Genomic DNA, 12763 nt, shown 5'->3' with positions numbered 1-12763 from the left:
AATGGCAGAGCAGGGGGCCACTGCAGACCCTACTCTTAACTGGCTGATGACACTGGGGTGGGCTGAGCTCTAAAGGCTTTCCCTCTACGCTCCTTCCCTCCCCATGAAATAGGCTTTTATGACCCCCACCCTGCAGTGAGCACACAGCTGTTCTGTCCTAGGCAGGGTAACTTCAAACTTTTTTTTCCAACAATGTTGCTTAAACCTTTGACTCTTGCAGAAGAACCCAACCACCTTTTGTACAAGAGCCAAAGTGTGAACTCTTGCATTAGTTTCCACCAAGGGGTTTGATTATTATATCTGGGCACAGAGATGAGATTAATAGCTGCAATCCATATTTACTGATATGTTTTTTAATAAATCACGAACTATGGCTACAAGCTTAGATAGAGCATAGACATATACCTAGCATTATTATACATCTTTTCAAAGTAAGAAATATTCACATGGCTTTTAAAACTTGTCACTTGACACAGTAGCTCCATTTGCAATGATTCAATAAATAATACTGTTTAACATTTGATGCCTCTTTATATCTGTTTTCACTTCTTTTAAACTAAAGTTCAAAGAAATTTTTTCAACCAAATGTCACTTATTACCAAGACATGCTATTCATACCTGAATATTGTTAGCTTGGAAAAATAAAACCTCAGGTCTGTGAGTCATAGCCATGCCTAAGGCTTATTCAGTATTGCCAGCACGGCACCCTCCATCTGTAATCTCCAGAAACTGGTTTTTGAATCAAAATGTAGAGCTGTCTTTCAAATAGAATCATCTCAAATTTAAAATTAGCCAAGGATTACAGTTTGCAGGGAGGCATGTCTCCACCCCCAGTGGGAGCCAGCGTCATCAAATTGGGGGGGGGGCAGAAAAGAAAGGAGAAAATGTGATTGTTTTGACACAAGTGAGAGAAGCCTGGTGTCGCTTCATTTTTAACTTCTTTTCAAATTACCTTCTCACCACCCTGGTATTTCTTCATGGAGATAACCACAGCTCCTCAGCTTTCTCCAAACCCAGCAGCTTGTAGCCAGAGCTAACATGACTCCTTAAATCATATCACTAAGCATACTGTTACAGCTCCACCAAAGGCTGGTGGAATTTGGAGTGGCTGGACTTCTCCCCCACCACAATATTTCCATTTTATTTTCTTCCCTTAGGTAATTTTAATTTTATAGGTGTGTGATTCTCCCACACACACCCGGAAGGAAAAACACAAGGTTAAAAATGCATAACAAATCTTCCTGGGGGGTAATGAAGATGGAGACCTGTTGACTACCTATGGGAGACTATGCACATGGACTCACACCCACAGGAACTGGAAGAAACACCTACTTAGGAAAAGTAAAAAAAGCATGGTCTTTGGGAGAAGGAAAGGTGACCTTGGTATTAGATGTAGGCCACCAATTACTCATAGCATCATTTGGGAATTCCCTGTCACTGAGCTTGAACGGGGAAGCGGAGATGATTTGTTTTAACACTGTTGCCTTGACACATGGAAAATCAAGCCCCACCCCCCCCACACACATCCGCTCAATGTTTGAAAAACTCCTATGTAAATGATTGACTGCCTTATCTTGACACCATTTGCCTCAACTTTGCTTCCTCTCACTTCAGTCACTTAATTTGTATGGCTTCCAAATCAGAGTGACTGTCGTCTATTAGTCTCCTTGGTGACAGAGGGCAGGGCGCTGTTGTATTGGAGTTAATAAAGCAGAAACACAAGCCTAATTATTGGGGAGATAAGCCATGCTGCCAGGGTTTTGTCCTCTAGGGCTGCAAGTCTCAGGACCCAGACATTTTGGAGTTGAGTCTGTGCACAGGGCACACAGTCAGCAGCAGGTGGGGACACTTGTTTTCAGATTAGCGATACTGGTACATTTCAACCCTCAGCATCCCCAGAGGATGGGGAGGCACTGCCAGGGAGCAAGTCCATCATCATTAATCAAATGAGATCTGTGGAGGGGCATGGGGGCCTCAGCAAGGCAAGGGGCAAAGCAAGTAGAAAGTCATGTTTTTGTTACAAGGGTAAGCATGTGTATTTAAGTACAGCTTGCATATACACATACATTAAATAGCTCAGTGTAGTGTGTGTGTGTGTGTGTCAGACAGACAGAAAGAGAGAATCTTGTCAGCACTTAGACTGTAGAAAAATTAAAATACGCACATATATGTACATACATATGTACATGATGCAACACACATATGTTAGCATGGATAATATAGTGATATGTACAGGGCAGTGATTAAAATTATTGATGACTGAAAACCTGACTTATTGGTTATTGAGAGATCTAGTTGTGTCTCCATACGTTGATACAAACATCTGACTATATCTTACTTATGCAAGTTGCTCATGTCTGAGAAATTTTACCACCTTGGGTACTTTTTCATATGTGTTTATGGCAACTCCAACACTACCAATGGTACTGTCTGCCTCCCGGACTTGTCCCCTCTGAAGCCAACAGACAGAGAAGTCTACCTGTGCAGCTGAAGTCACAAACAGGGGGAGACAGTCTTCGAGAGAGGAAACCGAGATGCCATTGCCAGCACCTACCACAGCTGCGGTGGGAGCTGGGGCAAAGCAAAGGCTGGGTTGGGAGAGTGACTCTATTAGTTCAGCTTTGTCCAACAAATATTAAAATTGCAAAGTAATTTGCCCATTTGACAATGGCTAATGAACTTAAGCATGCAGAGTGAACTTTAATAATTGAGGAAATTGCGCAATTAAACTAAAAGCAGCTGAAAATTACAAATAAAATTAACTCTCCGCCTTAGCAGGAATGTTACAGCCTCCAACGCTGTGTGGATATCAAGAAAGCCTGGGAAGGAAAGGTTCGACTAGCTGTACCTTTTATTGTGATGATCGGCCATAAAGATATTGACCTTGTTTTTTAAATGATCGGCATCGTAATAATGCTTTTCCACAATATGGTTCACAGTGACCATGTGGTTGGAATTACACAAAAACATCTCATTGGCAGGATATGTTTTAATTCTGACTTCAGGTTTATGATCCTATCTGTTACTACTTTCAATTTAAGTGGATTACATTCAGCGGAGATCCTTTTACCATCCTGGCATGGCTGCCTCATACTATTAGCTTGTCTCCATTCAGCTTATGCAAGCCTGTGAATATATAAAACCATAAGAAGCCGCTTAGGTTCAACCAGGTTAGACTGTAGACACCAGATTAATATTTGATAACGTAGAAGGGCTCTTAATCAGATTTGCTTATTTTGTGACAGAATGTGTCTGCAATTATGATAATTGTTGTGCTAAATTTGCTTGTCTTTGTATCTGGCTTTGAGTATAATCTTCTCTCTTGAAAGCCACTCAATGTGAGGCTTGAGATTCCTACACAAAACCCAATTAATATTAAGATGACAGGCATGATGAGCTCCCAAAGAAACAACGGCTGAACAGACTCTAACATTCGTAAGTACAGATACTTGAGTGATCAAGTACATCTGAGGGAGACACACAATTCAATAATCCCTTTTCTCAAGGAAGTCAAGAGCCCTGCACGCTGTGGGGGAAATCAAAGGAACACATCAGAAAGAAAATGACGGACCTGCCCCTGTAGTGTCTCTATTAAAATGCAAACGTTATGGATTTTTTTCGGGGTGATGGGAACCTTTTCTGTTTTTATTGATTTCTTTTTATAGCTTGATGATTTCTCTAAGATTACCTTAAAAGCTTAAAGAAGAAAGGGGCAGCATCAAAAGGTGTCTTACGCGACAAGAGGACAGGTATTTTGGTTAACATGATGTGGCAAAGGTGGAATGTGTCCGGGGGACACTGGTGAGCCAGTGGGACAAAGTCATGGTCTCCCAGGCAAAATGGGAAATTTACAGGCACTTCTGGCCTACATGGTCAGCACGCCCTGTCAGCCGCCGGACTAGTGGGCTGAAAGCAGCTGCCTGCTGGCACTGCCTGGGTCTTCCCCAGAGGTGGAGATATTAAACACCGTGTTAACACGGGCATTTCCACCCTCCTTGTACAAAGCAATTGTCTTTACTCCATGACCCCCAATTCCCCAGCATCATGGGCGACTCAGAGGATTTACAGCTGCATTCAGTGTCTGAGGGTGACATCCTAACCCATTGATTTGTAATCAGAAATTGGTTTCCTGTCACTTTAAAAGTGAGGCACTAAGGAGCAATAAAAACAAGGCTGTTGAGCTAAAAATGGAGTTATGGGTCGGGCTCTTGGCCATCACACACTACCTTTTAAATATATTTATTACATTTTTTAAAAAAGAACCCTCTGTGGAGCACTTTAAGTGACCAGTGACCCTCTTTGGTGACTTATTGTTCTGTGAAATCAGTTTTGTAGAAACTCTTTCACCTGCATTGAAAATAAAAGCCACTCATACAAGAAGACACACACACACACACACACACACACACACACACACACACCCAGGGGGTGGGGGTGGGCAATGGCTGCATCCGTGCCAAAAAGCATGTCACTAGCAGCACATGGAGTGCCCAGACTGGAAGATGTGCTACATGTTGGACACAGGCCCTGCCCTCAGCTGCCCCTACCCCAGCACCAAACTGAAACAAACAAACAAAGTGGCCTTTGCCAGTGGCCCGATTTCAGGTGTGTCCTACCCGGAGAAAGATGACAATGGACGATGCACCCTGTATGTATAGTCCCACACACCACACACCACAGGTAAGGACCGGACACATCTGTCACACCTCCCCTTGGAATAATCAGTAGGACATTCAGATCAGTGTCATCCCAGACTCATACTCTAGCCTGGGCACAGACTGTAACTCTAAAGATGTAAGGGGCAGACCATCTCTGAAGTCTTGATGGATCCCCCCACCCCCCATCTCCCCTCTCTCTGTTTGTCTCAAGGCATGGTATCTTGCACACACACACACACACACACACACACACACACACACACACACCAAACATTCCAGAAGCAGGCCACTGTGTGGTCTAGCTGGGAGAGATCCAATCACAGAGTCCTGTGTCCCAAATTGTGAGATCTTTAAAACAAAATGTGTCCCTGTTGCCTTTTCTGAAGTTCCTGCTAATTAATATTCAAAAGACTCAAAGAGGAAAAATGGATACCTAAATCATACATATGTATATGCCTTTTAAGCTTTATTATAAAGGCAAAATAACCCCTTACTTGGTTAAAATCCAACTTGAGTCAACATACAAAGGTGACTGCTCTGTAATCGTAGACATATCTGCATTATGTAGGCATGTTACTGCGCCACCAGAGTCTCTCAATAGTAATTATTATGCCAAGCGCCCTGTTGGCACAATTACACTAAAGCTCTAATTAGTAGCAGTAAGATTAGAACCCCTACATGTTAAATCTGTAGACGCAATGCTGAGTGAAGGATTTAAAACAGTTTCAAAACATTGTATTGTCTTTATTACAGTCTTTATACTTCAGTAAAGAAGGGTTTTCTATAAAATGCACTTAAAATAATCTGGTCCTGTCACTAAAAATAGGAAAGATAAGGTAATTGCAGTCAAACCTAGTGAGTCGGCTTGCTACATAGGTACATTAAATCGAAAATGACAAAGCTGGGAGCTGTGGTGGGGGATGCATACTTCCTGCCGGACACATGGTGTTTTTCCGTGCTCCAGCTAGGAGGAAGCTCAATGGCCATACTTATTAGGGGCCTGCCTGCTCTTAGTGCCTTCACCATTACCTTGGAGGACTAGTAGATGAGTTAGATCCAGAAGACTCTTCACCCATCAAGAGATTACCTGTCTCCTTGGTGACTATACCACTCTTGCTGGGAGCACATCACCAGGCTACTTCCTGCTTCCCTAGACACCCACTGGGTGAGAAACTTGAAGTCTGGGGCCTGGGCTGCAGTCTACAGAGAAGAGCAGCTGGAGCCTGAGGCAGAGCACTGAGGCAGGATGGAATGTGTGGTGGTTCTCCCAAACCCACCTGAGCATCTGAGGAGGCCAAAATTGTCACAGCAAGTTATAGTCCCAGCTCAAGGCAGACAGGAAAAGAAGTGTAATTGGTCAGTGCTAGGTATCTCTTGGGCCTGGGGAACCTTTCCATTGGACTTTCAACAGCCATGAAATTCAACAGTCAGGACTTCATAAGATAGTCTAAGGGAGACAAATCTAGAAAGAAATTTCCTTTGCTTGTTTTGTAACAACTTCCTCCTACCCACCCTACCACCTTGCAGAAAGAAAGATGTCTCAGTTCCCTGCACACACCAGCAGCTGGGAATGTCGGGCCATGGTGGTGCATCATACCCACTGACCTATCTGCCTATCCCACCTTATTGTCTCCTGAACCACCTGCCCACTTCCCCATCAAGTGCCAAGTGAAAATATGGAGTTTGGAACCCACAGAGAGAGGTATCAGGAAGACTGAAGGAACCTGGAGGTAAAGTGAGTCTGTTCCCATACTTCAGCTGCCCTATAGACAGAGTGTGGTCTTCCTAGTCTGAGTATGTGGCCGCACAGCTATCTACAGGAATCTATTTACAAATGACTAGAAAGCCGAAAAACACTCGAGAACTTTTCCTAGGCCCTTCCACCAAAGCAAATGCATTATTTATTTTGCTTCTGAAATGCTAACTAAACAATGTTGGCAATCTTTAGGATGGAAATAGGAGACAGGACTCCCCAAATGTTGCCGTGGTGCCACATTAGTGTCACTAAACACAGCTATTCCCCTCCACCAACAAATTCCCATAATTACAGCAATCCTTAGTGAGGCTCTGTTTGTACAGAGCACATACACAGACTGGAAACTGCATGGCCCCAGGGCTATAAAACTGTCCCTGAGGATGAACTGGGGGAAGAGGGCAGGAGTCACAGGGTGGCCTCTGAATCTTAATAATTGTGTGTATTCAGACATACTTTATATCTAGAAGTGCTATTTACTGTAAAACTGAAGACGGAGAGAGCATGGTACTTTCTGGCGTCTATATTTTAAGCTGCCTTCTCTTTCACAGCCCCATACTGGAGAAAGGAAGTAAAAACATCCCCCTGCCTTACGGGTTATCTGATTGCTGTCATAATTCCTTTATTTATATTCACGTATGTTTTATCTACAAAAGATATCCACAGGAGAGCTCATCTTTGTGCAACTGTTATGGAACTATTAAATGTATATTAGTCTGGTCATTTTTATTTAATGGAAACAAATAACAGTTAATCTTATTGGAAGGGTTAAGTGGGTTTACTTGGTGAAGGGCAAATCCCTTCGGATGCTTTAAAAAAAAGAAGAAAAAAAGAATAGTTTCAGTTGCTGACAGATGGCCTTTGTCTCAGAGTAGCTGAGGACAGTTTCTTTTTACACACTTATGAAACTTGTAGATATAGATGCTTGGTAATATGCAGTGGCCAGGACAAAGAGCAAGCTCGGTGGACAGAGAGGATTAGATTTCAGATAAGTGACAGATGGCTGGCTTAGCAGAGTCAGATAAAATTAAAAAGAAACCACTTTCCATATAAAAGTTCCATGCCTTAAGACAATGGGAGCATGCAGCATCGAGCTCTCCCCAAACTGTGTTCAGTTTCTGGATTTCAATAGCTCTTTCAAATACACATTTTATTTTTGCCTTTTGCAGAAGACATGGGATTATTCCTTATTGGCCAAGCTTATCAAAGAGAAAGTAATAAACCAAACATTAACAATCTGCCTTTCTACTGGGCTGCTAAAGAGTTCTTCCGTTTTCAGAATGCGGGATATTTGCATGTGATTCCTCACACTCTCTACTCCTCCCCAGCCTGAGAAGATTTTTATAAGCCCAGAGGTAAGAAATGCACATTTTTGCTTACTCCATATGTACCATTTAAACTTATAACATCACTATAACCTTAGTCAAATAACCATGCAACATATTTAGTGTTAATTTGTCACACTGAAATTATTCATCGGTGTCTTGAGTGAGTTCGATAATATTTATGGGCTTTGCCATTTCATGTTTTCTGGCAATACAGCTTGCTAGATTTCATAGATTTACTGTGTCTGCTTTTTTATGACTGACATAGCAATAACCAGATTGCAAAGATATTTATGTTGTTTGTGGCTTAGCAAGATAATTAAAGGATATAAATTAATCAAGTGCAATTAATTAGAAACTTTATGTTCGTAGCAGTCCTTCTTTGCATGTATAATTTATATTTATTGATTTCCTGGCTTTCATTAGCCTATGAGATAACAGCAAAAATGCATTAGAGAAGAGAATGTACAATTAGCGTGAGAGGGAACCTTGGCATAATGGATAGATCAGCACATGTTTGGGGCAAATATAAAGCTTTGTTAACTGTCATAAGCAGTCACAATTGATGAGTGGCATTTCACTACATATCTTTCGACTGATTAACAGCGTTTTTAAAGAGTCCCCCTAATGGGAAGCTGATAGGTTGGCTAAATTTACATTTTAATCAGAGTATTTATGATAGAGGCAGAGGGTAGGGTACATTCCCTGAGGGACTGTGGTAGAGAGGAGGCTTAAGAGGGTGTCTGCTCACCTATTCCTTTCCTTGGTTTTTTTTGGGTTTTTTTGTTTTGTTTTGTTTTGTTTTATTTTGTTTGTTTGTTTTTTATCCACAAGTATCTGGGGAATAAGATCTCTAGTGAGTTCCATGCAACCGGCCACATCCCAGTTCATTTCCAGGAGAGAGGGCAGGATGCACAGGATGCCAGGACAAAGTGTCCACTCTTCAGGATTTCTTCCCGGGGTATCTAGTGCTAGCCTATGTGCCGTGGTAGCGGCTCCCCAGCCTTCACATCAAGAGCTTCCACAGAGAGGAAAGCAAAAACTTGATCTGAGGAAGGACAGTCCTCTATTAACCTTCCTTCTCTTATTTCCTGAGCTGAGGGCCATCCTAACAAGTTCCAGTGGACCACCCAGCAGGCTACCACCCACAGGAGAGTGTGCGCATGCTCCACTCACAGCCATCATTTGAACCTAGAAGCAGGGTCTCCTCCTGGACTGCAAACCATTAACATTCGGATTCTTCCCAGCAGGAACAAAGGTGGGAGAGAAGACTTTTTCTGCTTAGTCATCTCTTCTCTTCCTTCACAATGGGAGACAGGGTAGCTTCTTCCTCAAAGCCCCAGAGAAGTCTGGGTTGGAATCTCCCATCACCTCTCTGAGCAATTACATGTCCAAGCATCTTCAAGAAGAGACACAGACTACTTCCTACTCAGATTCATTTTCCCATATCACTGAACCTGCAAAATTGAGTCTTTCTGTGCATTGCCAGAGTCTCTAAGATGGTAGCAACACACAGCAAAACTACCTCAGAACTGCACAATTAGTGAAGCCAGAAAGTGGGATTCATGTCTGACTAGTGTCGTGGCCCTTAATGAGCATCTCTGCAGGAGAGGGAGTATTTCCTGTCATTCCCATGTGGAGATGGGACAGTAGGGTTGGACAGGCATGTTTAGTGGTAGTTCCCAACATGTTCTTTATATTGAAGAATGTCAGGAGGCCCTTCAGAGAGAGAGAGAGACAAAGGGGCATTCTCCCAAGGGGGCTCACTCCTGATTCATAGTCTGAGGGGGAAGATCTTCTGTTTTGTTGAGAAGGGGCCTGGTCTTTCCCAAATCAGGACAAAGGCATCACCCTGAGTCTAGTCTTTCTTCTTCCTCTGGTTTTGAGTCTTAGGTTGAGCCTGAAGGCTAAGGACCTGTCCCCCCAACCATTTCCTAATGGAATTCCATGCTGCAGACCAAATATTGATAGAATCATCCAAGTACCCCTTTGCCCCAGGGCAATTGAGTTGAGTTACAAACACCAAAGCCAGGCAACAAATAAGAAAATACTTTTCATTTATCTCAGCAAGAAGAAATGCTCATTAGACCCTAAAAAGAAGGCATGAGCAAATATGAGATTAATATAAACCTAGGAGGGGTAGGGTTTCTGCTTTATGTGTTGATAAGCCCTTTCCCCTTTCATACTAATTATTATTATCATTATTAGTATTATTTTACCCCTCAATTGCCTTCGGATGTTAGCCAAGAGGAAGAGCTCTGTCGTCTGGGGAAGGCTCCACGGTATTGTTTATTTCATGTAATAAAATGTATGTAATGATCATGATTAATGTTTGTTTATTGTTGTATCTTTGTGTTTTCCTTCCAATCTCAGTGTGATACTGGTTTAATTAAACTTGGGAGAAGGGTGGGTGTGGGCTGGGGTGACAGTCTCCAGAAGTTTGCACAATAATGGAGTACACATTTGGTAGCTTTCATATGTCAGTTAAGATGAAGATGTCCCCCTAAATGACTGATTCTGCTTGTTCTTTCTAAGGAAAGTCCATTCCTTCTACTTTATTGTGTAATTTACAGATAAATTTGTCGTGCCTCAGACCAAATGCTTTTATGTACAGAAATTGCTATGACAGTAGGAATTATGGTAATTGAAGAGTGCTCTATTTTAGGTTTTCCCCAGACCACAACACGAAATGATCATCAGCGTCTTCCATGGCCATTATCATGCCCTAGATTCCAAATTATTTTTTATTAGTTTGTTATGTAGTTTAACTGTTTGTTCAGAGAATATCAGGTCTGAGAAGAATCAGGGAAGCATCACTGCCATTGAACATCTCTTCTCAGGGAAAGAAAGCATGGTGGGGCCCCTTGTTTCCACACTTCCCATGCCCCCAGAAGCCTTTGCCAAGAATCTTCCTGTGTATTTTCTCAATCTTTTGGGGAAAAGCAAGTGTGGATCTTCAGTGGGAGCCATAATCAGAGAGCTTTGAAATGTATCAGACTGCTTTTCAAATGTTGAAACTGCACTCAGATGTGGATGCACCTCCATGGACCATTTCTAGCACTGTACAGCTTACAAAGTTCTTTCAAATCTGCTCTCTTTCACCTGTCAAGAAGGCAGGTCATGGCTTTTAGTGCATCATATGTTGACATACATACATACATACATACATACATACATACATCATAAATCACATATATATGTATTTGCTGTGCACAGGTTTTTTTTCCAATATGTTTCTTCTCCTTCAGTAACATATGCATACTCTTCATGTTGGTATAGAAAATTTTGTTTTTGTTGGGGATATTTATGATACTTCTAAATTTCCCTCATTATAAAATGTTAAATTAATATTCTTGTGGATGAGTACATACATGCATACACACACACACACACACACACACACACACACACACACACACATATATATACATACACATACGCTGTTTGTATATGTGTGATGTGTGTGAGAAGACACAGGCAAAAAGAGAATTACTCTTAAGTTTTTCATTAAATAGAGTCTTTTTAAATCAAAATTTATAAAATTAAAATTTGGGGGACAACCTGACGGATTGACCTCTGGGTTCACACCAATTTGGAGTTCTCTGAAGAATATGTACAGGGTGCAGTCTCCACACCTCTAGTTCTAAAAAATGTCAATCTTTTCATTCTTTTTCCCCCAGCTTGAAGATAACAAAAAGGTATTTATTGCTGTGTCTTCTACAGTGAGTAAACGGGCAGCAGTGCATTGCTGAAGCTTGGTGGTCACTCAAGGTTTCCGCGAACTTGCTTCTTCATTTTATTTACAGATGTTGAAATTAACTGGCTTTGAGTGTTCTTATGAATTTCTAGAGCTTACATTAACTTTTTGTTGATCAAATACAGTTCATTTTGTTCTTAAGAGTTTAAAGTTTGTTCCATTTCACAGGGTCCCACACATGAGTTTGCTGTTGTTGTTGTTTTGTTTTGTTTTTTATTTGTTTTTGTTTTTGTTTTTTATCACATTAAACAGTCAATGAGAATGGGATGCTATGAAGAAGAAAGGAAATGGAGATGGGGAAGGAATTTGTCCAAATTCATTCCACCTTGTATTGGGGGTGGGGAACCCCACGGTTCAGAATCAAGTTTGTCCATTTGGCCAACCTAAACTATTTCTCTGTGGATAAGACCGTGGCTGTAGTCTATAAATGTGCACAAAAAGTGTGGGAATGACAGATTTTCTGTTCCACCCACTGGCCCTATGACCCCTCACCCCCATCACCTACAGTGCCTCATCTCACTCAATGTGAAAGAAGCCCCACAGCAGCCCTCCATAATGCATTTCCAGTCACACTCTTGTATAGCCTTCCCAAACGCTCTCCAGTTAGACTGCTCCTGTTCTACCACGGATGCTGGTGGTCGGTGCCTGCAGGGCAGCATCTATCAAAGTCTACTTTGTGAGACAGGTATTTATGTCATGGCTCCCTCCTGCCCTGGAGAAGATTTTCACATGTTAAGGGTCTGCAGTAAATTAATTGCATTAATCACACATCTCCTCTTGGATTCTTGTCCTGGCGATGTCCTCCTCACATCAAGATGTAAAGTCGATTTGTCTATCTGAATTCTGGACTGGCCTCGACTCTTGCTTTGGGCAATAGGATGTAGCAGAAGGGACCTTGCTACAGAGAAATTTTGCTTGCTTCTACTCTGGGTGCTATCTTGGTGGTAGACCACTGATAGTATGTGAATAAGCCAAGGTTGGCCAGTGGAAGGATGATGGAAGACCACACAGAGGCAAAAGACTGTAAGGAACACATCATAGACATGTCAGCCCTCAACTAATCTACTAGGTGACTGAAGTCCCCACAGTCACCTTGAAATTGGAAGTAAGAAGTTTGTAATTCATTCTCACTTTGGAAGATACACGCTTGGAGTAAAAGCCAATGTAGCATTTAAGAGCATTCTCAGCTGAAATGTGTTGGGTCACCAGCTTGAGCTTCAGAAACTCCCCAACAGCTGAGATACTTATGAACTGAGTGAATAGTTTGTTT

Source organism: Onychomys torridus, chromosome 5 (assembly GCF_903995425.1).
Source record: "Onychomys torridus chromosome 5, mOncTor1.1, whole genome shotgun sequence".
Classification (NCBI taxonomy): domain Eukaryota; kingdom Metazoa; phylum Chordata; class Mammalia; order Rodentia; family Cricetidae; genus Onychomys; species Onychomys torridus.
This window is presented reverse-complemented; position numbering follows the sequence as displayed.